The sequence below is a fragment of the Anabrus simplex genome, chromosome 5, assembly GCF_040414725.1.
Source record: "Anabrus simplex isolate iqAnaSimp1 chromosome 5, ASM4041472v1, whole genome shotgun sequence".
Classification (NCBI taxonomy): Eukaryota; Metazoa; Arthropoda; class Insecta; order Orthoptera; family Tettigoniidae; genus Anabrus; species Anabrus simplex.
In genome coordinates, this window is record NC_090269.1 from 324,513,837 (window position 1) to 324,541,668 (window position 27,832).

Sequence of the window (27,832 nt, forward strand, 5' to 3'; positions counted from 1 at the left end):
CATGAGTGCGTCTCTGTAGCATGGTGCCTGTTTGCTTCATACCATTACATCGCACTGAGCCTTATGGCTATAAACATTCCCTATTACAGGGTACACGCAGATGGCGCTATCACGAAGGTAATAATTTACTACATTAAAAAACACGATACGCCTGTAAACTTCCATTTAAAAAGAAGTTGGAGGGATTACACGGTAATAGTTAACAGTCGTATTGTTATTGATTATTGTCGCTCCTCATATTCAAATATTGCATTGTTGGCTACAGTCGTGAACAAAGGGTGTAGTGTAGTCAAGTAAATATAAATAAAAATCAGCTGACCTTGTATTCCATTCATTTGTACTTCTGAGTAGGTAGTTAGTATCCGTAATTTATATTTCGCTCCCTCGATCTTTCAGTATTTATGAGCGGTTAGCTAATAATAATAAAGTTCATATATCCCAGTAATTGCAGTTCAAGTCCCTGGAGTAGTAGTAGTAGTAGTAGTAGTAGTAGTAGTAGTAGTAGTAGTAGTTTTGATAGAAATATTTGAGAAATTATTGTAGACAACATCGTATTTTTCAGTAGGCCTAATTAAGGACACTTTTTTCTTTCTCCGTCCCGTGGAGTAGGGAAAATAATAGTAATCCACCAGCTGTAATAATCACATAACCACATTTCAGCAGAATTGTAGTGAAGATAAGGTATAATATATTAGATAGTATCTTGCCAGTTATATTCGTGTTTTTCTTCGTGTACGGCAATCATTTTGATACTTAAGCATTTAACCAAACGCAGTGTAGTGTAGTGTAGATACATTGTAGTATAGATGCAGTACATTTAGATAGTGCCGTATCTTGCGTGTTATATTCGTGTGTTATCTTTCGTGTATATCTATTAGACCGTAATACTAATAATAATTTGTCTAAGCATTTAGCTTCGTTGGTAATCTTTGAGTACAGTAGTTCTTGCAAATTTCATTTCTGTTGTGCTTAGTAGTGACATACGGTACGGTACCGGTATCGTAATTAGGATACGTCTGAAAGTAGTTTAAAAATTACTGTAGTGTACTGTACAGTAGTATACGAGTAATATCCTAAAGAATTTAGTGTGCTTATTTTATTATTGTAAAATATTTGTGTAGTACTGGTGTGGTAGAGGTATCCGTAGAAACTCTTACTAAAACATTGTTGAAATTAGGATAGGCTTAATTGCAGTTTGGAATTGTGTAGTTCTTGTGTATTACTTTCGATATTCAGTAATTAACAGCAGCTTTTATCCTGTTAGGGGTTGTAGGATAAAAAAATAAAAAATAAAAATAATAGAGCACAACTAAGTAGTATTGTAGTGTAGTCGTATATTAATTACCTTATTGTTGTTGTTATTGTTGTGTACTACCCCAGACAATATATCCCTCCGTTCATTTACTTTTTTGCAAATAAGTTATTTTATTTTTTTAATTTAAAATTTTTCCCCCGTAAAGAATGGCTAAGGAGCGCGAGTGTACTTATTGTGGGTGTGGTGAGGCATTGAGGGGTATGAGGGAGGAGTTGGAAAGTTTGAGAGAGATAATTAGGATTCTCACAGAAGACGGGAAGGAAGATAGGACTCCCTCAAACAATGTACAGGTTACAGTAGGTGTACAAGAGGGAGGGGAAGGAAAGGGAGGAGTTGTAGAAGACAGGTGGTCTAATGTTCTAAGGGGAAGGAGATTGCAGGCCAAGGCCTCTATTCAGGATCAGAATTCAGGACAGGTGTCTGTGCGAAATCGGTACGAGTCACTCCAGGTAGAACAACAGAGGGAAGATGAGGGACAGGGAACTGTTGCTGAGATGCGTGGAAGTAGGAGGAAGGGAAAAGGTAGGAAAGGGAAACGTAGAGTAGAGGATAGGAAAAGACAGGTGGAACAGGGTCATGGGAAGGAGAAAAGGGAGGAGGAAGTAGCTTCTGCAGCTATCAGGAAAGATAGGGCTGACCAGAAGGGGAGGGGATCAAATGAGGTGGGTAGGGTTGAGGCTCTGGTCATGGGGGATTCCATCGTTAGACACGTGGGGAAAGTGTGTGGAGGAAAGGGAACCAGGGTGGAATGTTATTCAGGAATTAGGTTGAGGCAGATGTTGAGGAAAGTAGAAGAGAGGGAGGAGGGGAAGGAGAAGGTGGTAGTGTTTCACGTTGGTACCAACAACGTAAGGCAAGCTGATATAAGTACCAACATAGTTGGAGATATGTGGGATCTGGTAAATGCAGCACGGGTGAAGTTTAAGAAAGCGGAGATTGTTATTAGTGGAATACTGTGTAGGAGGGATACTGACTGGAGGGTGATTGGGGATTTAAATGAGACTATGGAGTGGGTATGTGGGAAACTGGGAGTGAAATTTCTAGATCCTAATGGGTGGGTAGGAGAAAGGGATCTGCGCTCGGATGGCCTTCATTTAAACCGCAGTGGTACGTATAAGTTAGGAAATTTGTTTGGAAGGGTAATAGGGAGGTACATTCAGGGAAACGGGATGGCCTAGGGAGCGGTGATAAGGGAACAGGGAACTGGAAATCAAGTAGGGATGACATAAAATTGTTAGTGTTGAACTGTAGAAGTATTGTAAAGAAAGGAATAGAATTAATTTATTAGATATATATTCACCAGATATTGTAATAGGAGTTGAATCATGGCTGAGAAATGATATAATGGATGCAGAAATTTTCTCACGGCACTGGAGTGTGTAATACCAATATAAATGGTCCGTTATTGGACATTATAAATTTTCCAGCTAACTCATTCCTGGTTGCCAGCGTTTCGCCCTCGTGTGCTAGGCTGGGCTCATCAGTTGGTACCTAGCACACCTACCAAGACGCTGGCTAGTGCATACCGTGGAGGCCACTGCGTAAGCTAACATGGTATTATAAATTTACTCATTCGGAACAAATATTTCAGATTCCCTATGGGAATCAACATCTATATCAACTGGAGTGTGTATCGTAGAGATAGGATAGGAAAGGTGGGAGGGGGAGTTTTCATTCTGGTGAAAGAAGAATTTGTAAACTACGAAAAAGTTAAAGATGAGACACATGAAATTCTAGGTGTAAGGCTCATTTCTAAAGATAATAGGCAACTTGATATATTTGGAGTGTACAGATAGGGAAAGGGTAGCACTGATGCGGATTCGGAATTATTTGATAGGATAGTCAGCTATGTGGGAAATGACATGGAAAGAAATGTGATTGTAGCGGGAGATCTGAACTTGCCAGATGTCAATTGGGAAGGAAATGCGAACGACAGGAAGCATGACCAACAAATGGCAAATAAGTTAATATGAGAAGGACAGCTGATTCAGAAAGTGATGGAACCAACCAGAGGGAAAAATATCCTGGATGTGGTGCTGATAAAACCAGATGAGCTCTATAGGGAAACTGAAGTAATAGATGGTATTAGTGATCATGAAGCTGTTTTTCTGGTAGTTAAAAATAAATGTGATAGAAAGGAAGGTCTTAATTAAAAGTAGGACTGTTAGGCAGTACCATATGGCTGATAAAGCAGGTATGAGGCAGTTTCTAAAAAGTAACTATGATCGGTGGAAAACGGTAAATAAAATAAACAGACTCTGGGATAGGTTTAAAGAAATTGTTGAAGAATGTGAAAACAGGTTTGTACCTTTAAGGGTGGTAAGGAATGGTAAAGACCCACCTTATTATAATAGAGAAATAAAGAGACTAAGAAGGAGGTGCAGACTGGAAAGAAATAGAGTTAGAAATGGCTGTGGAAGTAAGGAGAAATTGAAGGAACTTACTAGAAAATTGAATCTAGCAAAGAAGGCAGCTAAGGATAACATGATGGCAAGCATAATTCGCAGTCATACAAATTTTAGTGAAAAATGGAAGGGTATGTATAGGTATTTTAAGGCAGAAACAGGTTCCAAGAAGGACATTCCAGGAATAATTAATGAACAAGGGGAGTGTGTATGTGAGGATCTTCAAAAGGCAGAAGTATTCAGTCAGCAGTATGTAAAGATTGTTGGTTACAAGGATAATGTCGAGATAGAGGAAGAGACTAAGGCCAAAGAAGTAATAAAATTTACGTATGATAACAATGACATTTACAATAAGATACAAAAGTTGAAAACTAGAAAAGCGGCTGGAATTGATCAGATTTCTGGGGATATACTAAAGACAATGGGTTGGGATATAGTACCATATCTGAAGTACTTATTTGATTATTGTTTGGCCGAAGGAGCTATACCAGATGAATGGAGAGTTGCTATAGTAGCCCCTGTGTATAAAGGATAGGGTGATAGACATAAAGCTGAAAATTACAGGCCAGTAAGTTTGACATGCATTGTATGTAAGCTTTGGGAAGGCATTCTTTCTGATTATATTAGACATGTTTGTGAAATTAATAACTGGTTCAATAGAAGGCAATTCGGTTTTAGGAAAGGTTATTCCACTGAAGCTCAACTTGTAGGATTCCAGCAAGATATAGCAGATATCTTGGATTCTGGAGGTCAAATGGACTGTATCGCGATTGACATGTCTAAAGCATTTGATAGGGTGGATCATGGGAGACTACTGGCAAAAATGAGTGCTATTGGACTAGACAAAAGAGTGACTGAATGGGTTGCTATATTTCTAGAAAATAGATCTCAGAGAGTTAGAGTAGGTGAAGCTTTGTCTGACCCTGTAATAGTTGAGAGGGGAGTTCCTCAGGGCAGTGTTATCGGACCTTTATGTTTTCTTATATATATAAATGACATGAGTAAAGGAGTGGAATCGGAGGTAAGGCTTTTTGCGGGTGATGTTATTCTCTATAGAGTGATAAATAAGTTACAAGATTGTGAGCAACTGCAACGTGACCTCGAAAATATTGTGAGATGGACAGCAGGCAATGGTATGTTGATAAACGGGTCTAAAAGTCAGGTTGTGAGTTTTACAAATAGGAAAAGTCCTCTCAGTTTTAATTACTGCGTTGATGGGGTGAAAGTTCCTTTTGGGGATCATTGTAAGTATCTAGGTGTTAATATAAGGAAAGATCTTCACTGGGGTAATCACATAAATGGGATTGTAAATAAAGGATACCGATCTCTGCACATGGTTATGAGGGTGTTTAGGGGTTGTAGTAAGGATGTAAAGGAGAGTGCATATAAGTCTCTGGTAAGACCCCAACTAGAGTATGGTTCCAGTGTATGGGACCCTCACCAGGATTATCTGATTCAAGAACTGGAAAAAATCCAAAGAAAAGCAGCTCGATTTGTTCTGGGTGATTTCCGACAAAAGAGTAGCGTTACAAAAATGTTGCAATGTTTGGGTTGGGAAGAATTGAGAGAAAGAAGAAGAGCTGCTCGACTAAGTGGTATGTTCCGAGCTGTCAGCGGAGAGATGGCGTGGAATGACATTAGTAGACGAATAGGTTTGAATGGCATCTATAAAAGTAGGAAAGATCACAATATGAAGATAAAGTTGGAATTCAAGAGGACAAACTGGGGCAAATATTCATTTATAGGAAGGGGAGTTAGGGATTGGAATAACTTACCAAGGGAGATGTTCAATAAATTTCCAATTTCTTTGAAATCATTTCGGAAAAGGCTAGGAAAGCAACAGATAGGGAATCTGCCACCTGGGCGACTGCCCTAAATGCAGATCAGTATTGATTGATTGATTGATTGATTGAAACCATTATCAGTAGAGATGGAAATTTGCCTATTTTATTCCAGTGTTCAGAAGCGTTGGCTTTTGAGATATATACTCATTTCAGGGTCTTTTTAGCTAGATTTTATTGGTTTTATTGGGCCTACAAAATGCCTATTTCCGGGTGTTGTGCTGATTTGGAGTGTAAATGCCTATTTCATGCTTTTTGACTGTACGAAGGGCATACTGTATTGTTTTATACTTTATTTCTTTATACCCAGATGAAGTACATTACACATCAGTTGTTACGTCCACATTCTCAACATAATCTCCTTGTAACTGTATGCACTTTTGCCACCGATGTGTCAGACTCTCCAGACCTTCCTGAAACCATTCTTTCGGAGTACTGCGTACCCATGCCTTGACAGCTGTGTCCAGTTCTCCAAAATCCGCAAAATGGCGACCACGCAGAGGTTTCTTGACGTTCCCGAACAGGTGATAATCACTTGTTCGACATTTCTTTGGCGGTGGACTGCCCCTATGCTTCCATTGCATTGATTATTGTTTCATTTGTGGCTCATGGTAATGGAGCTATGTCTCATCAATTATCAGTACATCTACTATCCCCCAGCTGGCATCTGCCATCATCAGATCAAAATCAATGTCGTCTTTCCAGGTGTACTAACTTTTTTTCTGGCAGTGTAAGTGGTCCTGAGTCGGGATACCAGTTGCTATGGAATGGGAGTGGGCATCTCAGACATATCCTGAGTTATGGCCCTCCTTGTGCTCAGGCAGCTACGACTATACATTCCTCCTTGTTGTCCCTAACACATTAGAGGAGAGATCCAACTGCAACTACGTCTAAGTAGGGGAGCATCCTGTTTCACAGAATTTATTGAGCTCAGAAATTTTTTTTTTTTTTTTGCTAGGGGCTTTACGTCGCACCGACACAGATAGGTCTTATGGCGATGATGGGATAGGAAAGGCCTAGGAGTTGGAAGGAAGCGGCCGTGGCCTTAATTAAGGTACAGCCCCAGCATTTGCCTGGTGTGAAAATGGGAAACCACGGAAAACCATCTTCAGGGCTGCCGATAGTGGGATTCGAACCTACTATCTCCCGGATGCAAGCTCACAGCCACGCGCCTCTACGCGCACGGCCAACTCGCCCGGTCTCAGAAAATTTTAAACAAATCTCGGACCTATGGAAGTAGCTGAGTCCCACTTCCAACTTGGTGAATGAAATAGAATTCAATGGGGAGCTATCAATATTAATGGCGCTTATGGAAGAAAAAGTAGAACTGGCTGAATTAGAACGAGTTTGCATCTCAATGTTTTAGGAGTTAATGATATTTGGGTAAGGGGAGATAAGGAGAAAGAGAGATTATAAAGTATTCTCAACAGGTGTTAAAAGGGGAAGGGCAGAGAGTGGGGTAGTGCAGTTCACCAACAGGGCCGTCGCGTGGTATGTAGGCGCCCAAGGGAAGGATTAAATCGGCGCCCGCCCACCCCCAGTAAAACTCGTAATTCTTTTCGTTCCAGTTTTGGTTCGGGGGGGATGGTACCCTAGTTCTTTAAGGCTACTCCATTATCTACCACCTATGGACCCGCCATTTTGCAGACTGGAAAAACAGGGAGCTATTATAAATAACAGCATCACGGACCACCCACCCTCACTACATATTTGATATACATATACTAAGATTTGATTTATTTATATACAAAATACAATCTTTGATTTTTCATTATTTGTTCTTGTTTTTGGTGCTCTTTTTTTGTCATCTATATACAAAATTCAAACATTGAAAGGCATTTGCGTAGCTTTTGCATGAGCAAATGTTGTCAGAATTTCTCTAAAGTCTAAGTTATAGACAGTGTCATTTTCTATTGTTAGAATGGCGAGAGAGTTCAGCCTCCTGTGCCACTGTAGAGCGCAAATAAGATGTTACAATCTTAAACTTACTAAAGCTTCGTTCGGCACTAGCAACTGTCACTGGTATTGTTAGTAACACTCTTAATGCGACCCACAAGTTTGTACACAAATCTTTAGTGTTTGTGTTTTTAATCATATACAATACTTCTTTTGGTGTGACTGCGTTCTTTCGATAATCCAAAATCGAACTACAATGTAAAAGTTCAAGATACAGTTCAATGCCGTTGATATCAGACACTTTGGTTGTTTTGTCAGTTAAATGTCTTTCAAGGCCCAAACAACTTTGTTTTAGATACCTAAGAGAAATAATACATTCAAACAGATCTCATAAAATGGAATTGGTTTATCAATTAATAAAACAACCTTTTAAATTTTTTAAAACACATACAGTTAATATTACAACACTCATAAAACTGAAATGCCTTTATGCAGCAGAATGTTTAGCCTTAAAAATATATATTCAAAAATTGAAAGGAAAAAAAACCACACACACACGCGCGCGCGCGCACACACGCACAAAACCACAAATAAGTTGGTTCATCAAAGTGAAAGGGGATTTACCAGCAATTAGGATTACAAAAGCAGAAATTCTAGACAGGCTTACATTTCACAATAAGTCCGTAAGTTTTCAGGAAAAGACAAAGAGTGCAATGGTCTGGACAGATGAAAGAAGTAACGAACACAGTGAAAGGATGAAGAAGTACCGGAGTGACAGAAAGTCAAGTGTCTTTACATCACACCGACACAGATAGGTCTTATGGTGACGATGGGATAGGAAAGGGCTAGGAGTGGAAGGAAGCGGCCGTGGTCTTAATATGCCTGGTGTGAAAATGGGAAACCACAGAAAACCATTTTCACGGCTGCCAACAGTGGGATTCGAACCCACTATCTCCCAGATGCAAGCTCACAGTTACGCACTCCTAACCGCACAGCCAACTCGCCCAGTTGTACTACTTCTAGCTCTCTCAAATGGCCTGTGAATTTGACATTCTATCAATCACCATGGGTTTGGACATACTGAGGTTGGGCTCCTGTCCATACTCTAGGCTCACATTTCCTCATCCATACAACGAAAGTATCAGGTAAGACAGGTCGAAACCTAACATGAAATTTTTTTCGACACAATCATTCTACCGCAAGAGGATAGCGTGAGGAGAATCGGCCTCCAGATTTAACTGCAAGGTTCCGAAATCGAACCTGGAGTCCTGGTACGCAAGCATGACGGATGGCACAACTGGACATCTCAGAGCCAGCTAGGAGTTGTGGTGTGGCGGGACATATATGCGTGTAGTCTCTCGACCCTCTCTGAAGCTGTATTGCTTCACTCACTTGTCAGTCACAAACAAAAGTATAGCAGAAATGACTGGTATAAATTGCATGATGACGACACAAGTTTTTTGTACACCAAGCACAACAAATTAGAACTTCATTGTTGCACTGTTCTTCACTCGTTTCTTTCTTCTTCTTCTTCTTCTTCTTCTTCTTCTTCTTCTTCTTCTTCTTCTTCTTATTCTTCTTCTCCTCTGAACAATATTTAGTGGACAGTAAGAACTCAGGAGGTCGCTCTCTTGGGTAATTCATTGCAAACAATGAATATTTTATCACATTCCCAAATCATGGAGATGAAAACTGAAAATGTATGCAGGACTGCAGTTTAAGGATTGTCTCTCTGTGGTGAACCTCAACTTTAACATCATAATGAGACGTTAGAATTTCCATTAATTGTGATAAAAAGCTTTCCACTGCTGGAGAAGAATTCATCTAACGGTTGAATTATGCTCATGGTACCTGGAGGAATTTGAAGCAGTTTGATTGTGTTGCATGTTGTATCACTGTATGTGATCCAAAAATCGAAAAGCAGGGCACAGTTGTCTTCAGAGAATGGAAAAAAGGCTTCTCTAAACCATATTTTTAGTTCTGTTTTTCCTCACTTTTCCTGATTTTGAGGCAATGACAACGATGTTATCTGCTTTAAACATATTTGTTGAAACCAGAGAACCGAAGGTTCCGGTCAGCTCCTGCGGAACAATACATAATTTATGGAACAAAGAACCATCCATACTGATTGTAGGTATTATGGTGTACGAAATGAAAAATGAAATGGCACATGACTTAGTGCCGGGAGTGACCGACGCCATGTTTGGCTCGCCAGGTGCAGGTCTTTTAATTTGATGCCCTTAGACGACCTGCGCGTCGTGATGAGGATGAAATGATGAAGACAACACATACACGCAGCCCCCCTGCCAGAGAAATTAACCAAAGATGGTTAAAATTCCCGACCCTGCCGGGAATTGAACCCGGGACCCCTGTGAACAAAGGCCAGCATGCTAACCATTTAGCCATGCAGCTGGACGAATATATGAGTGAACTAAACAATTGAGTTATCGTGTGTGAGTGTTTCTGTAAATAGTGGATGGGGTGTAATGGAGAAATCGCTCTCAAGCCCTCCCCAGAAATTCTTCTGCAGCCTTATTCTTTTGATTTTCGCTCTGTCTATGTGAACAGGATACACATTTCATAATTTTCCTACTCCCAATTCTGTGCTGTTTCTTGAAACGGCTGATCCAGGCACGATAGGGGGAGAAATTACTTTTTTTGATAGATAGTTCACGTGCAATTTCCGAAGCCCGAAGACATAAATCTTTATCACTTACATTTAGCCTTCCCCTTCTTGCCTCGTGGTAACAGGAATAGAGTTTCTCATACATAACTTTTTATGTCCAATTGGACTTGCCAACATACACGTCCGTATTTTACCAATGGCTTCTTCCACAAGTAAAGATATTGCTCTGACTTCACTAAACCAAAATATTTATGGACATGTGAAAGTGATAATCACTTTTTACCACCTTCGTTACGCCAGAATTTTACAGCCCTCTTCTTTTATTTCATACTTATGTTTTCTGGCACACTTTTTACGCAACTAGGAACACAGCTTCAACTCGACTATTTACGTGGCAGCGGACTCAGAGCATCACTATATTCCGGGGGTCATATTGTAGTTTCAAACTGGGACCTGGAGCTTCGCTTGTGATCAGCAGAAGTATTTGACAAATGGAATCGCTTGAGTCGTTTTCACTGTCTCCACTGTGGAGAAACCTCCTCAATATGTTGCACTCCTCTACGATTATTTTTCCATCAAATCAATTGGATATTGTTCCATTTCCTTTTCTTTGGACCTAATTTTTCCTAAAAACAAAAACGTCTTTTCGTGGAAATAACTCATTACAAACTTGGCTATGTTAATAGGACTTCAAACATCATCCTCCGAGGAACTCATTTTTACTGTCTTGCTTTGTTTAAAACAACCATCAAAACGGTTACATTATTGCTGGATACAGTGAAACACCCCATTGCTGACTAGTGCATGCAGCTCTGCTTATTACTGCCCTTGGATACGTCGACCACCAGGGCTGTCCACTCTAGGCAACATGTACATGTACGATACTCGTGCCATATGCCATTGATCTATACGAGTAATTCACCACATGATTTCAGAGACTTTAAGTTAAAACTGGAGGCTGATTTTGTGCACATTGTCCTCTTATAGTACGACGACAATGTCAAAAAAAATTTCAAGGTAGGTTTCGACCTGTCTCACCTGATACTTCCCTTATTGAGAGGTACAGCTGTTCCTCTCTGCTGGCAAGCAGGGTAGTATCATTAGCAAAGTGCAAGTTGTTAATTTTTCTCCCACTAATTGAGATATCTCCAATGCAATAATCTGCCTTCATTATGGTATACTTGTTGCAGATATTATAAAGTTGTGGAGACAAGATGCAGCCTTGTCTGACACGATGAGACATACTGAAGTATTCTGAGATCTCACCATCTACTTTCATAGCTGCAGTCATATACAGTAGAACCTTGATTATCCGTTCCCGAAAACTATGTTTTCCCGGATTATTCGTTCAAATTATGTAGTCCCGCAAGCATCCTAATTAAATCATGTTGTCAAAATTCCACATTATCTGCTCCTCGAAGAAACGGTTTCCTGGATCAACCATTCAGAAATTTCAGTCCCATCAACGCTTAATCCTCGATCAAGCGTTTTTCAAGAAACTGTATCTCACAAAAGGACAGCTACAACATACTTATGGATATTGGTGTTAATGCTCCATCATCGCGATAATTAAAGCAAGTACTATACCAGAAAAGCGATCGGAGCATCGCATTCAGGTGGTATTGTTTAGAGAATCTTCAGAAATCAAAAAGCAGAGAGTGACTACAATAATTGGGAGGAGACAGAATGCATTTTGACAGCTCTACTTGAAGATGGAACCAGTTTCATCAAATGTTTGTAGTTGTAAAATGTCTACATAATTAAGGGTTATATATTTCATGTTGTTGGTCCGTACTGAACTGAGATTACATTTAAATTATAAACATAAAAGCTTTCCACCTATTCAATACAAAGTGTAAATAATACTATGTACTGAATAGGTGGAAAACTTTTATGTTTATAGTTTACATCATGTCAAGGGTTTATTTTTTATTTTTATATTTGTTCATGGCGTTGACTTCTAGAGATCTTTTACCATTACTTGCACCATATGATATGAACCTGCGTGTAATTGGAATTGCGGAAGTCGCACCAACACAGATAGGTCTTACAGCGACGATGGGATAGGAAAGGTCTAGGAATGGGAAGAAAGCAGCCGTGACCTTAATTAAGGTACAGCCCCGGCATTTGCCTGGTGTGAAAATGGGAAACCAGAGAAAAACATCTTCAGGGCTGCTGACAGTGGGGTTCGAACCCACTATCTCCTGGATGCGAGCTCAAGCTGCGTGCTCGTAACTGCATGGCCAACTTGCTCGGTTGCAGAAGTGTAGTGTGTTGAACGTGAGGAAAGAAAAGTTAAGGACGACACAAACCCCCAATCCCCAGGCCAGGGATATTAATAATTTACAATTTTTTTTTAAAAGCCTGACCCGGCCGTGAATCGAACCCGGGGCTGCCGGGTGACAGGTGGACGCGTTGCCTCCTACACCGTGAGGCAAGACATGTCAAGGGTTATATGTTTATTTATTTAGTTTTTTCGACTGTATCACCGAACAGGTTTTCGGCACTTCACTCCGGACACTATATAGTCACTGGGCTTTCAGGCAGGAATTGAAACTACTCCATCTTAAAACAAATCTAGTATTTTAATATTATCATATACGATTATGTTATTGAGACCAGAACATATGTTGCACGAAATAAAGTTAATAAACAATGTTAACGAAAACATTTCTCAACATGTTAATAAACTTTTAACGAACTTCAACATTGTGTCCTCACTAAAATAACTGTTTGTGAATTTACAACTGATAGGGTCAGAAAGAAGAAAATACTCACAGCTGCAGCTTTCATTATTTTAGTGAGTACAATTAGAAAAAAGCGCAGACATGAAGTGTGCCAATGCTCGAAAGGCGAGTAGAATTAAGTTTGCAAAGAACACTTATGTCAGAACCTTTAATTCATGATGCAGCAGGCTTTCAAAATTCTCTTAAGAATGCCCCCACATGGCTTTTAGTTCTTGTTGACAGTAATTGGGTCTGAAATTGCAAGTAATGATACAGATTATCAGAAAGCCGGCTCCACTAATGACAGGCTAATTTTTTTTATAGATAGGCAATAATTTTAATGATTCCTAGCAACTGGTGACATTTCACTTATATACGTATTTGCTTAGAGTATCAAAACAAGCAATTCCAGTTATTTTGTCTGAGGTGTTTGAGGCATTATACAACAACACCAAGGACTTTGTAAAGGTACGAAATTTTAAAAAAATCCTGATTTAACCTACCTAGTTAGGGTATTATTTTGATGCGATACAAGTGATTATGGGAGGTTAGGTTATTCAGCGAGGAGCAAAGCTGGAAATGAAACTACATTGGAACACAGCTAAAATAATATCACAGACAATTAAAGGTAATGTATATTAGAACTTTCGCTTGCGATTTGATAGTCAATTTTTAGAGGAAATAAGAAATCATTATATTCCACGCTATGAATCTGCGTGTTCTAATTGCGTCCTTGTGCACGTGCGAACTGAAACGCTAACGAAAACACGAAATGTTGATGAAAAGTGTCATTCACAAAAGTTAAAGAAATGTTGTTGATCAACATGCTCGAGAAGTTAAAGAAGTGCTATTTTGTTTATTAACATACAAAAATGTTCATGAACATTGTTCATTAACAGTGTTTATTAACAAAGTTAATGAAAACATCTTGGTGTGGACGCACATTTACATAGCCTACATAAAAGGCACGGGAGGTCTTGAGATTGCCTATTACTGTTTTGGTCCAAATATAAGACTGAGAATTTTACGTTTTCTTGTTAAAATGTCATAAAAACCAAAGTTGTTTTATTTGCGCACAGTTACATTTTAAAAGTTTATATCATTTCCCACTCGCACTGACTTGTGCAGCGAGCACGCTTTCCGGCTGAGCTTGAGGTCACAAATAACAGTCATTTCTGAAGTTCTGATGAAATATTTTCTCTTTCGAATTTGATTGTGATTAGTGATGATGATGATGACTGTTGTTAAGAGGGGCCTAACATCGAGGTCATCAGCCCTTAATGGTATGAAATAAGACGAAATGTTATGACAATTTTAAAATTCATAATCCTCCACTGAACAGAATTCAAAAACGTTAAGGACGAAGAATGAATGGATGGATATGAACTTAAAACAATCAGTGGATCCGACCTGCAATGCCCCACATTCCCAGAAACTAGCGTTAAACAATAGTATTACTGACCAAGGGACTGCTTCTAAAGCACAATACTGAGTTGATGACGCTTGTAGTCGAAACGGTCCGAATTCCAGGTCATCGGCCCCTCATAATGGTACTTCTTGCTAGGAAAGTAGAACCATACTATTTGTCATGTTGCGGTAGTAATCAAAAGTAACATAGACTCGCGGTGTTCCACACATTATGCTACTATTCACAGGTAGTGTAATGCGCACATGTAACACAGACCTAGGGTGTTTCGCACATTGCGGCGCTATTTACAGGCAACGCAAACCTATGGCGTTCCTCACATAAGTGAACTAACCACAGGGACTCGCACTATCCCGTGGTATTCCTCACGTAGGGGGAACTAAGCATAGGCAAGGCAGAACCATGGTGTTGCTCATATACGGGTAAGAATCACAGGTACTGTAAGACCCTCATCCTGATTCACACACTATCACTACTAATCACAAACCTATTGCGTACCTTACATAGTAGTACTATGTGCAAATAAATGCGACCCATGGTGTTCCCTGCGTGATGGTACTAATTACAAGTAGTCTCATGGTTCTAATTCGATCATCCCTTGGTTGCCCCTTTTAGTCGCCTCTTTCGACAGGCAGGGGATACCGTGGATGTATTCTTTGTCTGCGTCCCCCACCCACAGGGGGTGATTGTGATTAGTGACGGGCAGACTTGAATAGAATGCATTCGAGAACTTCTGAGACTTGATACTTACATTCAAAACCTTATTCTCGACGTCAACTTAGCCTTTAAAAGTCTATGTAGGCCAAATTTACGCGGTGCAAAATTTCCAGAAACTGACTACAAACAGTATACCGGTGATCAAATTACAATGGAAGATTAAAAAAGAAGGGAATTCGCCACCATGTTGGGCGCTGTTGTATCTGATGTGCTTTATTTTATTCGATTAGCGAGTTAATACTACTTGTGGTCGACTGTTGTTTGGCTTGGCATTATTGGATTTTTCAAAGAGTATGGCTGATCAAAGGTGGTGATCTGAAAGAAGTTTTCACGGAAAATTGGCGAAGTTTCCCTAGTAAAACTGAATGTAAAGTATAAAGATTTTTAACTTACGTACCGGTAATGTTTGAAGACGGCCCTGCGGTCTAACTTGCCTGCCTCTCACCCGGAGGGCCCGGGTTCAATTTCTGGCCAGGTAAGCCATTTTACCTGGTTATGAGGGCTGGTTCCAGGTCCACTCAGCTTATGTGATAACCTTTAATTGAGGAGCTATCTAAAGGCGAGATGGCGACCCTGGCCTAGAGAGCCAGGAATAATGACTGAGAGGATTCGTCACACTGACCATGCGTCACCTAGTAATCTGCAGGCCTTCAGGCTGAGCAGCGGTCGCTTGGTAGGCGAAGGCCCATTGGCTCTGTAGTTTGTTTTGGTTTAGGAGTGTTTATAAGATTATAATTATACACATTTCATTTTTTGTGATGTTTAGCCAAATTGTTAATAGTTTCAATTCGTTCCCGAATTTCCCGTGTTGTACGATTTTTTTTTTCTTTCCTTCTTTTTTCGTGGTCCCTCCGAAAATGGAGAATCAAGGTTCCACTGTAGACCTTCCATTAGTGATATCAAATGAAGTAGAATACCAAATTTACCGAGCACCTGCCATGACATTTCCCAAGCCATGCACTAAAAGGACTTTTTTGTTACAGGTTGAGAGTCTTTAAAAAAATTCAGATACTGTGGATACATCCACAATCAACAATTTTGAGATTAAAAGCAGTCAACTATCCATATAAAGCCATTATCACCACAAGAGAACAAAAAAGCAAATGAATACCCAAAAGTTCAGCTTTTCCAGTGGTTGTTCAACTCAGTGATCGAAAACAATTCATGGGTGAATGAAATGTTCCCTGCAGTGTCAATTTTGTGTCTTAAAATTCACATTCCAGTACTTACTTGGGATCTGGGTATTTACACAGAGTGGCTCTAAAATCAGCAGTGTTCTCCCTAAGACCTTTCTAATTGGTGCACCGCTCTGCCGTTTTTACAGACCACCCAGCTAACTTAACCTAAAATTACGCTAGTTACGTAATATTAATGCATACTTTAGTCAATGGGTGTTCCAAAATAAAATATAAATACTGTAAAATTGTTTATTTAACTGATAAACCTTCATTATTGTCAGCATAATTGCATCAATTACATTGGAGTTTAAATGTTCAGCTTGATTATCAAGTAGTGTCGTGAGCGAGCGGTGTCTGGATTAGCACAGAATCGCATGTAAGCACTCGATTCCCCCTGACATCACAAACCTGTATGGCACTCCACAGCAAAGAGTGGTAAGCCCTGGTGTTAAAAGAATGTAAACAAGCATTAATACACTGATTTCAAAATATTATGTTATGTCTCATTCATAATAACACTAAAATAGTTGAATTTTGGAGTTAATGTTTGCCTGTCTGATACTATTTTTAATGCCCTGAGGGGAATAAATTGAAATTTTAACATATTCGTCTTTTACGTAGTATTCCCCACCTGACTACTCATTCCTGCCACCCAGCTAATGAAAATTTCTGGGGAGAACACTGATCAGGAATATTATTTCAGAGTTTTGTAAGAAATTCTACAGGTAAAGGCACTGGAGATGCAGAGAAAAGCAATATCTAAATCTCATATTTTACATTAATACAGAGGAAGAACCTCTCTCTTCAAAGGAAGACATCTGCATATCAGTGACTGCCAACAGACTATACCAAAAAAGTGGTGTATAATTCCACTACATTCAAAATTAAATTAGTACAATTTTCCCTCCCTGTACATCTGCAATGGCACTTTGTTACTCCATCAGAGAATATGCATGCCCTGTTTGGTATTCATCATCCCATGCTAGACAGGTGGATATGACCCTCAACAAGACATGCAGGCTAGTGACTGGCTGCTTAAAGTCTACTCCAGTTGAGACACTCTACTGTCTTGCAGGGATTGCTCCACCTTGTATTCGAAGGAAAGTAGCTGCAGACAAGGAGAGGACTAGAGTGAAGCAATTAAGTGCTTATCCCCTGCATGGCCATACACCTCTAGCCCAGAGACTGAAGTCAAAGTTCTCTACGAACGTCTGAGGAATTAACTGGATCACCTGACACCGCAAGAGTACAGCTTTAGAGAACCAAGGTCCCCGTCATCCCAGGACAGATGACAGTTGCAGAATGTTTACCACCTGGATGTCATGATGACTGGTCTGTCTGGAAGTCCTTTAACAAACTAAGGACAGGCGTGGGCAGATCCAAAGTCAACCTAGTAAGATGGGGCTACATCAACGCTAGTAATATCAAATGTGACTGTGGCGAAGAAGTAACTATGCAGCATATGCTCCAGTGTTTATTGTGTCCATCTTCCTGAACTGAAGATGATTTTTTCATGCAACACGGAATGTACTTGATGTTGCTAGGTTCTGGTCAAGACTGGCATGAAGTGCTCTGATTTTTATCTGTATTATAGATTGCTATGTAGTTTGGCATGCATAATTGAACTGTAAGCAGTGTCACCTACCGGCACTGAGCAGAAGACAAGCAGTAGCCAGCTACCGCATAACAATCCAAGCGAAGAAATACACAGAGCACTTGAAGACAAAATCACAAAAAGGAATGACCCATGTGGCCGTTGGTGAGCAGAAATCAGTGAAGCGGCAGAAGTCCTTATTATGTATGTAATGTTATGTAAATTTTATCTTGTCATCATTTTAGGTAAACAAAAACATTTAAAGAACTGAAGTGTTTATGTAAAGTAAATTGTTGTATGAAGTTTTCTTATTTAAAAGTTATTACATATTTAGGCATATGAAGAAATGGACTATGAAGAAGATTTATGGTATTTACATTTCCTGATTTAAATTGTATTTTTCTGTAAATTATAGAAAGGGATGTGGAAATTTTATACATGACTTGTGAGGCAGGGTGTGCCACGTGTAAGTGGCCCTTCCTGTCGTTTTGTAATATCCGTTAATATGCAATATGCGATTCCTGAAGAATATTGTCATTGGTCAAAAGTACAAGTGTTTTTATTGGTCAGTATATTAGGATTTTTAATAGGTGAATGTGGCAAACTGGAGTGTTGCTATTGGTCGTTTGTTATCACTCTATTTCCTGTTCGTGGCTCCTCGCGTATGCGAGTCACTTTGTCCGCGTGTTTGAATTTGGATCACTACAGCGGGCGGACGCGTTTTGCGTCCGTCCCGCAATGGGTCGTCAGCCGCCAAAGGTAAGCGCTTCGTTTTTGCCTTAATGTAAATTCAGTAATTATGTAGAAGTTCATCTCGTGTGCCGGAGTTTCCTCTAGTTTTCCACATTTTCCAAAATAGAACATTTATATTACTTAGCGATTGGGCTAGTCCGCAACGTGTTGTTTTCAGAGGCAGACCTTCTTTTCTAACTTTAATTGTAATTGTAAGTAACTGTAACACCTTCTTGAATTATGTAATTAATTTTGTTTCATTTAAGGTTGCCTCCTTTCATTCTGTAAATTCTGAATCGTCATGTCAAAGTTTGTTCGTTACCGAAAAGTTTGTTTCTCTTACACATCTTTTGTTTGTATCTCAAGTATCAGTTAATCTGCAGTTCATTTATTTGTTCATTTATAATTGTATGTTCATTTCCTTAATAATTATTTGTCTGTTGGGTGTATTATTGTAAGTCTTTTCTCCCCCATAACGTCATACGTTTCCTTGGACCTCATTAGGGCTTCCTGCACGTTTCACTTTCCCTTATTAGTTGTCATTTTAGGCCTGTAAGTGTTTCCTATTTTTGCTTTAATTTTGCGTATTTAAAAGATACTCGTCACGCTTCTATGTTCTGATGTCAACACACCGCCACTATTTCCTTAGTCATACTATTATGTATTATATTATTTACTACTGGTATTCTATTATTATTTTTATTTATGTACGTGCTCGAAACCAGCAGTTACAACCCAGCAAGTACAATCAATAATGGAAAATATCACGCAAAATATCAAAAAGATGATAAGAGAGGAGATCAGAAGTACAAATCAACAGAATCTGACACCTCAGCTAGATAATTCAAAAACAAACCTTGAAATACCATACCGCTTCAGAATGAATGCGCAGAAGTCCAATATGCGAAGAGAAACACACCCTACCCCAACGCCTATAGGAAGAAATGAGGATTACAACTCAGAGGAAGATAACTTCCCAGCGATAAAACATGACTCACCACAAGGCCAAAAACAGGAAACATCAACAGGCGAAACAACCAGAGAGAAGTGGACAGATATAATCAGCAAAAGGAAGAGAGAACCAACGCGAACACAAGCGTCCATAATGGAACAGGACCAGAAGATGAAAACCTACAAGCAGCAGAAAAGATGGCCTGGATCTTCATAGGAAGACTACAACAGGGAACAGCAGCGGAGGACATAAAGAAATTCCTTACCAAGAAGGAAATTATAGGAAACGTAATCTGCGAAGAATTATCAACGAAGTATAACATGAAATGCTTGAAAGTGGGAATCCAATTTAAAAACCCTGAAAGAGTAAATAAATCCGACTTCTGGCCAACAAACATCACCGTCAGTCATTTTAAGTTCTTTCGGAGGAACACAGAGATGCAACTCGAATAAAACACACAATGGACTTAGGAGTAATACAAAATACAGAGGAAATGAGAATAAAGGAATCATACAAATAATGTTATGGAACACTGAAGGCTTAAAAAACGCTTTAAGCATGTCGCCAGTGGACTGCCTACAAGGATATGACATAATAATATTAACAGAAACATTCCTCACAGACTTATAGCAACATGCAGAATATTATTGCATACATCTACAAGTGAAACAAGGAGATAGAGGAAGACCCATAGGAGGAATATCCGTTCTCTTAAAGCCTTGGCTGACTCCAATAAAAATGATAATGCAACTGGATCACTCTCTACTAATAGAAACAAAACACCTCACAATTACAGCCACTTACTTTCAACCACATACAACGGCCTTGGAAATAATAGACGAATTAGGAGAAATAATAACTCAGAGCAAACAAGACAACCCCCTAATCATAGCAAGAGACTTAAACTGTAGGTTGGATGTACACAATTACAAAACAAAATTAGTAATGGAAAAATTACAAGAAGATGTCTTTCTCCTATTAAATAACAAAAACCTACATACCTCACAACGGAACAAGCGTGATAGATGTTGCACTCATGAAAGGACAAAAAAAAAGGAGAAATAACCCCTATCTGGTCAGCAAATCACACACCAATAAGAAAGCATATCCCCATGACAATAAAAATTCATGGAGATTGGCAATCACCAAACAAACAAGCAAAATGCCTATTATCAAGAAAAATTGACTTTTAAAAAAATAGAAGGATAAGTCGACCAGATAAGAAGAATAGAAGCGCTCAGTGAAGAATCAAGACTAGAAGAAGCGGCACAAACACTAGAGGAATGGCTAAAACAAACCGCAACCCCCAAGAAAGGACTGAAAGGCGAAACAATGGTTTGGCCAGGAATGCTACCTGCTAAGAAAAGAAGTACCGAAGGCCCTGCATGAACTAAAAACGAACAAGAAGAACCTTACACTATGTCAGGTATACAACAGAAGCAAACACAGACACACTATACAGTTGAACCTGACTTATACATATATCAAGGGGAAGAGAAAAAACTACTTGTAACTCAGAATTACTTAGAAATCAGACTTACACAATACATTACATATTTATGGAATAGACCTACATGTGTAAATCCTTGCAAATAATAAATACATTAAGACAGAAAATATTATTTTGAACTTTGGCCCAGCCTTAAAGAAATCAGATAGTTTGGCTTGCTATACTTTTCTTGCATTAAGAGTATAAACCTCCTTTTGCAAACATAGTAATGAATTCAAAGCAATTCACTCAGTTCAGGTGTTTAAGAATTCAAGTCGTTATCTCCATCTCCATCACTGTCACTATCGCTTGTAGCTGGTCCATCACCACTGCGTTGTTGGCATACGTCAGCAATAATCTCTTCATCCGGTTGTTGTCCACATACAGCCAGATTATCATCGAAATGCACAAAAGTATCGAATTCTACACACTCTAGTAGCGTTAGCTCATTGCCAGACAAAACTTTGTCCCCATAATCATCATTAGAGGCAGCTTCATCTAGTAAGACAGCAGCTTTGCGGAAACAGTTACTGATTGTGGAAGATGACACCTGCTTCCAGGCAGCCGTAATAAGGTCTATTGCTTGTAGCAAATTAATGGAGAGAGGTTCATTTCCTGCATCACTCAGTGTCATTAAATGTTGAACCAGCATTTTTCTATAATGCACTTTGAAATTTGCAATGATGCCCAAATCAAGCGGTTGTAGAACACTGGTACAGTTCAGAGGGAAAAATTCCACTCTGACATTCTCCAGAACGATCTGAGGTGGATGTGCTGCACATCGATCCATAATAAAAAGGATCTTCTTCTGTTTCCTTTTTATTTTAATGTCCAGTTTTTCAACCACTGTTCCATTAAAAGCATAGTCATCTGAGAATTTCTGTTGGATTCATATTCCGTAGGTTTTGTTTTCGCACCCTTAAAACACCTCTGATTCTTCGATTGTCCTATCACAAGTGGAGGAAGTTTGTCAAATCCATCTGCATTGGTAGCGAGAAGGAGTGTTACACGAATTTTACTTTTCTTCCCTCCATGGCATGGGTCACCTTTTTCAGCTAATGTTTTATTAGGAAGGAGATTGTAGAACAGGCCGGTCTCATCACAATTGTAGTTGTTTGGAGGCTGGTAATCGCTTACGATTCCCGGCAGAATCTCTTCTTTCTAGTGTTGCACCATGACATCGTCCACAGCTTTTGAGTCACTGCAAATTGTTCTCCCTGTGATTTCATGATGATCTTTAAATTCTTGCAACCACCTGATGAGCCTTGAAAGCAGCAGTGTTACTCATCATTTTAGCTAAATCTATCGCCTTTGCCTTCAGCATGTCGCCACTAATTTGGTAGAGCTACTGCCCGCTTACGCTGGAACAATGTGAAAAGTACTTTCTCCAAATCTACGTACCTTCCGTGGTATAAGCAATTCCTAAGTCTGAAGCAATTTCAGTTTTTGGTTGGTGTGGATTAGCGTCCACTTCTCGTATACATTTTTCTTTTTCATCTAGGGTATAACTTTTCCTGTCCTCCATGGCTAATCAAAAGCAACTGAATGACAAAACGACTGTTCAACAGTAAACACCAAATACCGGCAACGTGGACATTTTTGTTCCCATGAAAGAAATTCTCATATTCAAACAAATTTACTGTATTTTCTTTTGTTTCCGCACAGAAACCGCCCACTTTGCTTGTAATGTATCTTAATCTTTGGCGGCAGTGTAAAGGTCAAGAACGACGAAGGTAGAGGAGCGAGATTGAGAGCGAAGAGGAATCGCTTGGTTGGCCTTTGTTAAGCCGCCAGTAAGTGAGGGTCAACAATGTCACTTGGCGAAACTCTTTGTGTTCTGTTTCAGCAACGAAACCCGACCGCTGTACTTCCGCCTACGCCGACCAAGTCGAAACGTCGAAAATACAGTAGTTTCTTTTTAAAAAAGCACGTGCTCATTACAATTACGCAAAACTCAGGTATATTTCACTGGCACTTAATACGTATAACAGCGAATTACGTATAAATGGATTACGTATAAATAACGTTTAATTAACACGCTTTTAATTTACATTTTGCCGGGACCTAAAGGAAATTACGTACAAATGCGAATTACGCAGAACCGAGTTACGTATAAAGCAGGTTCAACTGTATAAACATGGAAGAATGGATGACACACTTTAGCAATATACTCAACAAAGAAGGAATAACAAAACATCCCAGAAATTATCAAAGTACCAATGCACTAGTGCCAACAGAATGGACTCCGCTGACAAAAAATGAAGTCCAAAACATCATCTCAAGCACAAAAAGAAACAAAGCTGCAGGACCAGACAACATATACAGTGAGTACATAAAAGACACTGCTCATCTCCTACTGCCTACATGGACAAACTTATACAATAAATGCACTGAGACGGCCTCAAAACCAGAGAGATGGAGACATTCAACTATTAAAGTACTCTATACAGGAAATGGTAACCCATATGACACAAACACATACAGCGGCATCGCTCTGGAGAACATACCATTCAAGATATTCACAAAAACAATTGTGGCGAGTCAGAGAAGAAATAGATGAGTATCTACCAGAAAATCAATTCGGATTCAGGAAAGGAAGATCAGCTATTAACGCCATACAATTACTTCTCAATAACATATGGGAAGTCCTTGAAAGAAGATAAAAGTTTTTTGTTGTGTTTATAGACTTCACAAAAGCATTCAACCTCATAAATCAGGAACTTGTGACCCAGAAGTTGGAAGAAACCCTCAACAGAAACAATGTGTGGACTAAAACCATAAAAACGATACTACAATGGAACAAAATAAGAATCTCTGACAATATATCACTCTCAGAATCGATACTTCAAACGAACAGAGTATTACAGGGTGACCCAATCAGCCCGTTACTTTTCATCCTGGCAGCAGAAGAAATAATGAGAATAACCCATAAGGAAGATGTAGTAGTACCGTACGCCTACGCCAATAATATAGTGGTTGGATCGAGAGACATCGCGAAACTACAAAACGTGATAAAAGATATGGAGGAATGGTGCTACAAACATAAGTTTGAAATTAATACATCAAAAACAAAAATGATGGTATTTAGGAAAGGAGGAAAGATCCCAGCAATGGCAAAAATCTTCATAAAGAGGCAGAAAGTAGCCATAGTAAGCGACTTCAAGTACCTTGGCATTACTCTGCAAACAAGTGCCAAATGCTTTACAAAGCATGTAACAGAGAAAGCAATACAGGCGGTACGGGCGATGTAGGAAATCAACTATATCAGAACACTCAGCCTAGAGACGGCGATGGCACTATTTAGATCAAAAATCATGCCTATAGTAACATATGGGATAGAAATCATATGGCTGTACCTCACAGAAAAGAACCTATCTTCTCTAGAAAGAGTAAAAGCTCTATACATAAAAAGAGCGATCGGAGTATCCAAGACTACAAGATCAAGACTCGTCTACCTCCTAGCGCGAGAATCCTTCCTCATCAAAGACTTCAGAACATACCTGACCCACCCAACACCAGAGCATCAGAAAATCTCCTAGCAACACTCAACAAAAAAAGAGAAGACATTCCTTCAGAATTTTTTGGAACTGGGGCCATGATAGACCGGACATGGACAACATCCAACTTCAAGATGAGGCACGTGTTCACAAGACTGGCAGTACATGGTTTCCACCATCTAATTTGTACCAACACCTCATACCATGAACTGACAGAGACATGTAAGTGCAAACTATGTGGATACATGTGTGAACGTTACCACGTAGAACTCTGCATCAAAAGAACAAAAACAATTAAAGAATATGCAATCCAAGGCGCAAGCATGCAAGTACAGTGTATATAAATGTATTATTTTTCTCTCTTTCTGTATGGCTATTTGGCTGCAATAAATATATTATTATAAATGAACTGTGTAAATGATATTTCTGATACAACAACAACAACAACAACAATAATAATAATAATAATAATAATAATAATAATAATAATAATAATAATAATAATAATAATAATAATTGTACCGGGCGGTACACCTCTACACCGTTTATTTAAAAGTTGCGCCAGTTGAAACTCCTCTTCTGGAGGAAGGTTGAACTTTATCTACTCTATTAATTCTCTACTTTCTCAGAAGATGTCACCACGTGGAAAATTTTGAGTTTTTGAACTGTGTCACTTTTGATGTGTTTTTGTTTCGCTTGAAGTAAGAAGTGTGAACTTTCTCTTCTAGAGGACACTACTGAAGATCAACAATAGTGCACCCTAGTGCGGAGTCAAAGAACTATTTTGTTGGAGAAATTTTTATTTCAAAAGTTTGTGTTTTGTTAAATTTCTTTCTGTTATTGTTTAAGTTGGCTGTATACCCCTCTTTTTCCCCTTGTTTTAGATTTATCCAATCCCGAATTTCTTTTAGTAATTTCTGACCAATCTAGTGTATCTTCCCCCAACTTGTATCTGTTGCGGGGTCCTATCCAATAAAAACATTGTGGGCGGGTGTTTTCATTCCCCTAACGCCTAGAAACTTCCGCGAGAGTATATAAACTGCTGATTTTAGGGTCTCCGGGCCACTTCTGTTCCATCTTTCAGTGTATTAAGTACATAGCAGGAGGCGGGAAGCGCCTCTTTCTTCGGCAGCGGTCAACAATAAGGTAATGGCCGATTAATAAATTCTTTCTTTTCTTGCTCAGCAGTTTAACTTTCGGGGCGGGTTCTAAGCGTTCAACCATGTAACCTTTTCCTAAAATGTAAAAACAACTGGTATCTATTCTATTTTAAAACGACATATCGGGATAGAGAGTGCTTAACCCTCTCGAGCTCCCACTCACATCGTCTTGAGGTGAACTTATTCTCTCAACCTATTCTTCCGTAATGTAATGTAAATTGCTATTAAGTCACCTCTGTAGTATGGGATTAGCCCTTGTAATAACGGCCTAGTGCCAAAGTAGGTTTTAAAATCAAAGTGTATTAGGAGTGCAAGTTCGCCTCCTCTCAAATTGTTTTAGAGGTCATTTAATTAACCTGCTTTTCATTTAATAAACCTCAGTAGATTGGGTATTTTACCCCTGTGTTTATGTCCGTTGAGGACAACTTGAAGGTGGAGTTTGGTGTGGCCTGGGAGAGGCTTAAATTAAAGAGCGTGTGGCTCTTTTGGAAACGGAGTGTTGTATGCCTCGAGAAGGCTTTACTGTGTAATTTGGAGCAAGTGCTCCAGGGTTTGATTGGGGTCTTCTGCCCCGTTGTTAAAATTTGTATATCGGAAAGTTGGGCTAGTTGCTCAAAAATTGTGAACTCAGGGCTCGAAGCCCAAACTCTGTAATCCCTGTAATTGTACATTTCAAATTGTGTTTCGGCTACTAAGTACCTGTTCTTTGTTATTACTTAATTTTGAAAAGAAAATATAACCTGGTTAAATTTTACTTAGTTTCTCTTCCGTAGCTTGAGACCCGTTCACGCCCGCACCTTCTTTCTCCTCTACCTACCACTAAAATACGGTAACAATAATAATAATAATAATCATAATCATAATTTTCTGGAGTTAAAACTGCTAAAAAAAAAAACAGGAAACTGGGCAATTTGAATAAACATGGTATTTCTACATTCATACTATGCAAGTAACTGAATTCAGAGAGTTCTGTGACTTCACAGACAACTGGTACACAACTGTTCAACAACATAACAGGACCCAAATTCTTTCTCAGCTTCCAGTTATTGAGGGATTACTTCTCATTTATGAAGGACTTCTTACTTCATAATTGATAGGCCTTTGGCAACTATGGAATAGAAAGGTTATTTTGAAAACCAGCAGTTTTACACTGACTGACAGAGCAAATGCAACACCAAGGAGGAGTGGTTCGAAAGGGATGAAAGTTGGGGAAAAAACAGAGTCGGCACAGAAGAATAATTGATGTTTATTTCAAACCGATATGCAGGTTACACAACACGCACGGCATTGACTCAGTAGGATGTAGGACCACCGCGAGCGGCGATGCACGCAGAAACACGTCGAGGTACAGAGTCAATAAGAGTGCGGATGGTGTCCTGAGGGATGGTTCTCCATTCTCTGTCAACCATTTGCCACAGTTGGTCGTCCGTACGAGGCTGGGGCAGAGTTTGCAAACGGCGTCCAATGAGATCCCACACGTGTTCGATTGGTGAGAGATCCGGAGAGTACGCTGGCCACGGAAGCATCTGTACACCTCGTAGAGCCTGTTGGGAGATGCGAGCAGTATGTGGACGGGAATTATCCTGCTGAAACAGAGCATTGGGCAGCCCCTGAAGGTACGGGAGTGCCACCGGCCGCAGCACATGCTGCACGTAGCGGTGGGCATTTAACGTGCCTTGAATACGCACTAGAGGTGACGTGGAATCATACGCAATAGCGCCCCAAACCATGATGCCGCGTTGTCTAGCGGTAGGGCGCTCCACAGTTACTGCCGGATTTGACCTTTCTCCACGCCGACGCCACACTCGTTTGCGGTGACTATCACTGACAGAACAGAAGCGTGACTCATCGGAGAACACGACGTTCCGCCATTCCCTCATCCAAGTCGCTCTAGCCCGGCACCATACCAGGCGTGCACGTCTATGCTGTGGAGTCAATGGTAGTCTTCTGAGCGGACGCCGGGAGTGCAGGCCTCCTTCAACCAATCGACGGGAAATTGTTCTGGTCGATATTGGAACAGCCAGGGTGTCTTGCACATGCTGAAGAATGGCGGTTGACGTGGCGTGCAGGGCTGCCACCGCTTGGCGGCGGATGCGCCGATCCTCGCGTGCTGACGTCACTCGGGCTGCGCCTGGACCCCTCGCACGTGCCACATGTCCCTGCGCCAACCATCTTCGCCACAGGTGCTGCACCGTGGACACATCCCTATGGGTATCGGCTGCGATTTGACGAAGCGACCAACCTGCCCTTCTCAGCCCGATCACCATACCCCTCGTAA

At 39.9% G+C, this 27,832-nt stretch overlaps 1 protein-coding gene across 2 annotated transcripts in view; it reads right to left on the reverse strand.

Annotated features, from left to right (window-relative positions):
- LOC136874050 (dymeclin) overlaps positions 1–27,832 on the reverse strand; it is a 276,206-nt gene that overhangs the window by 29,778 nt on the left and 218,596 nt on the right. The gene's annotated exons all lie outside the window — the stretch shown is intronic.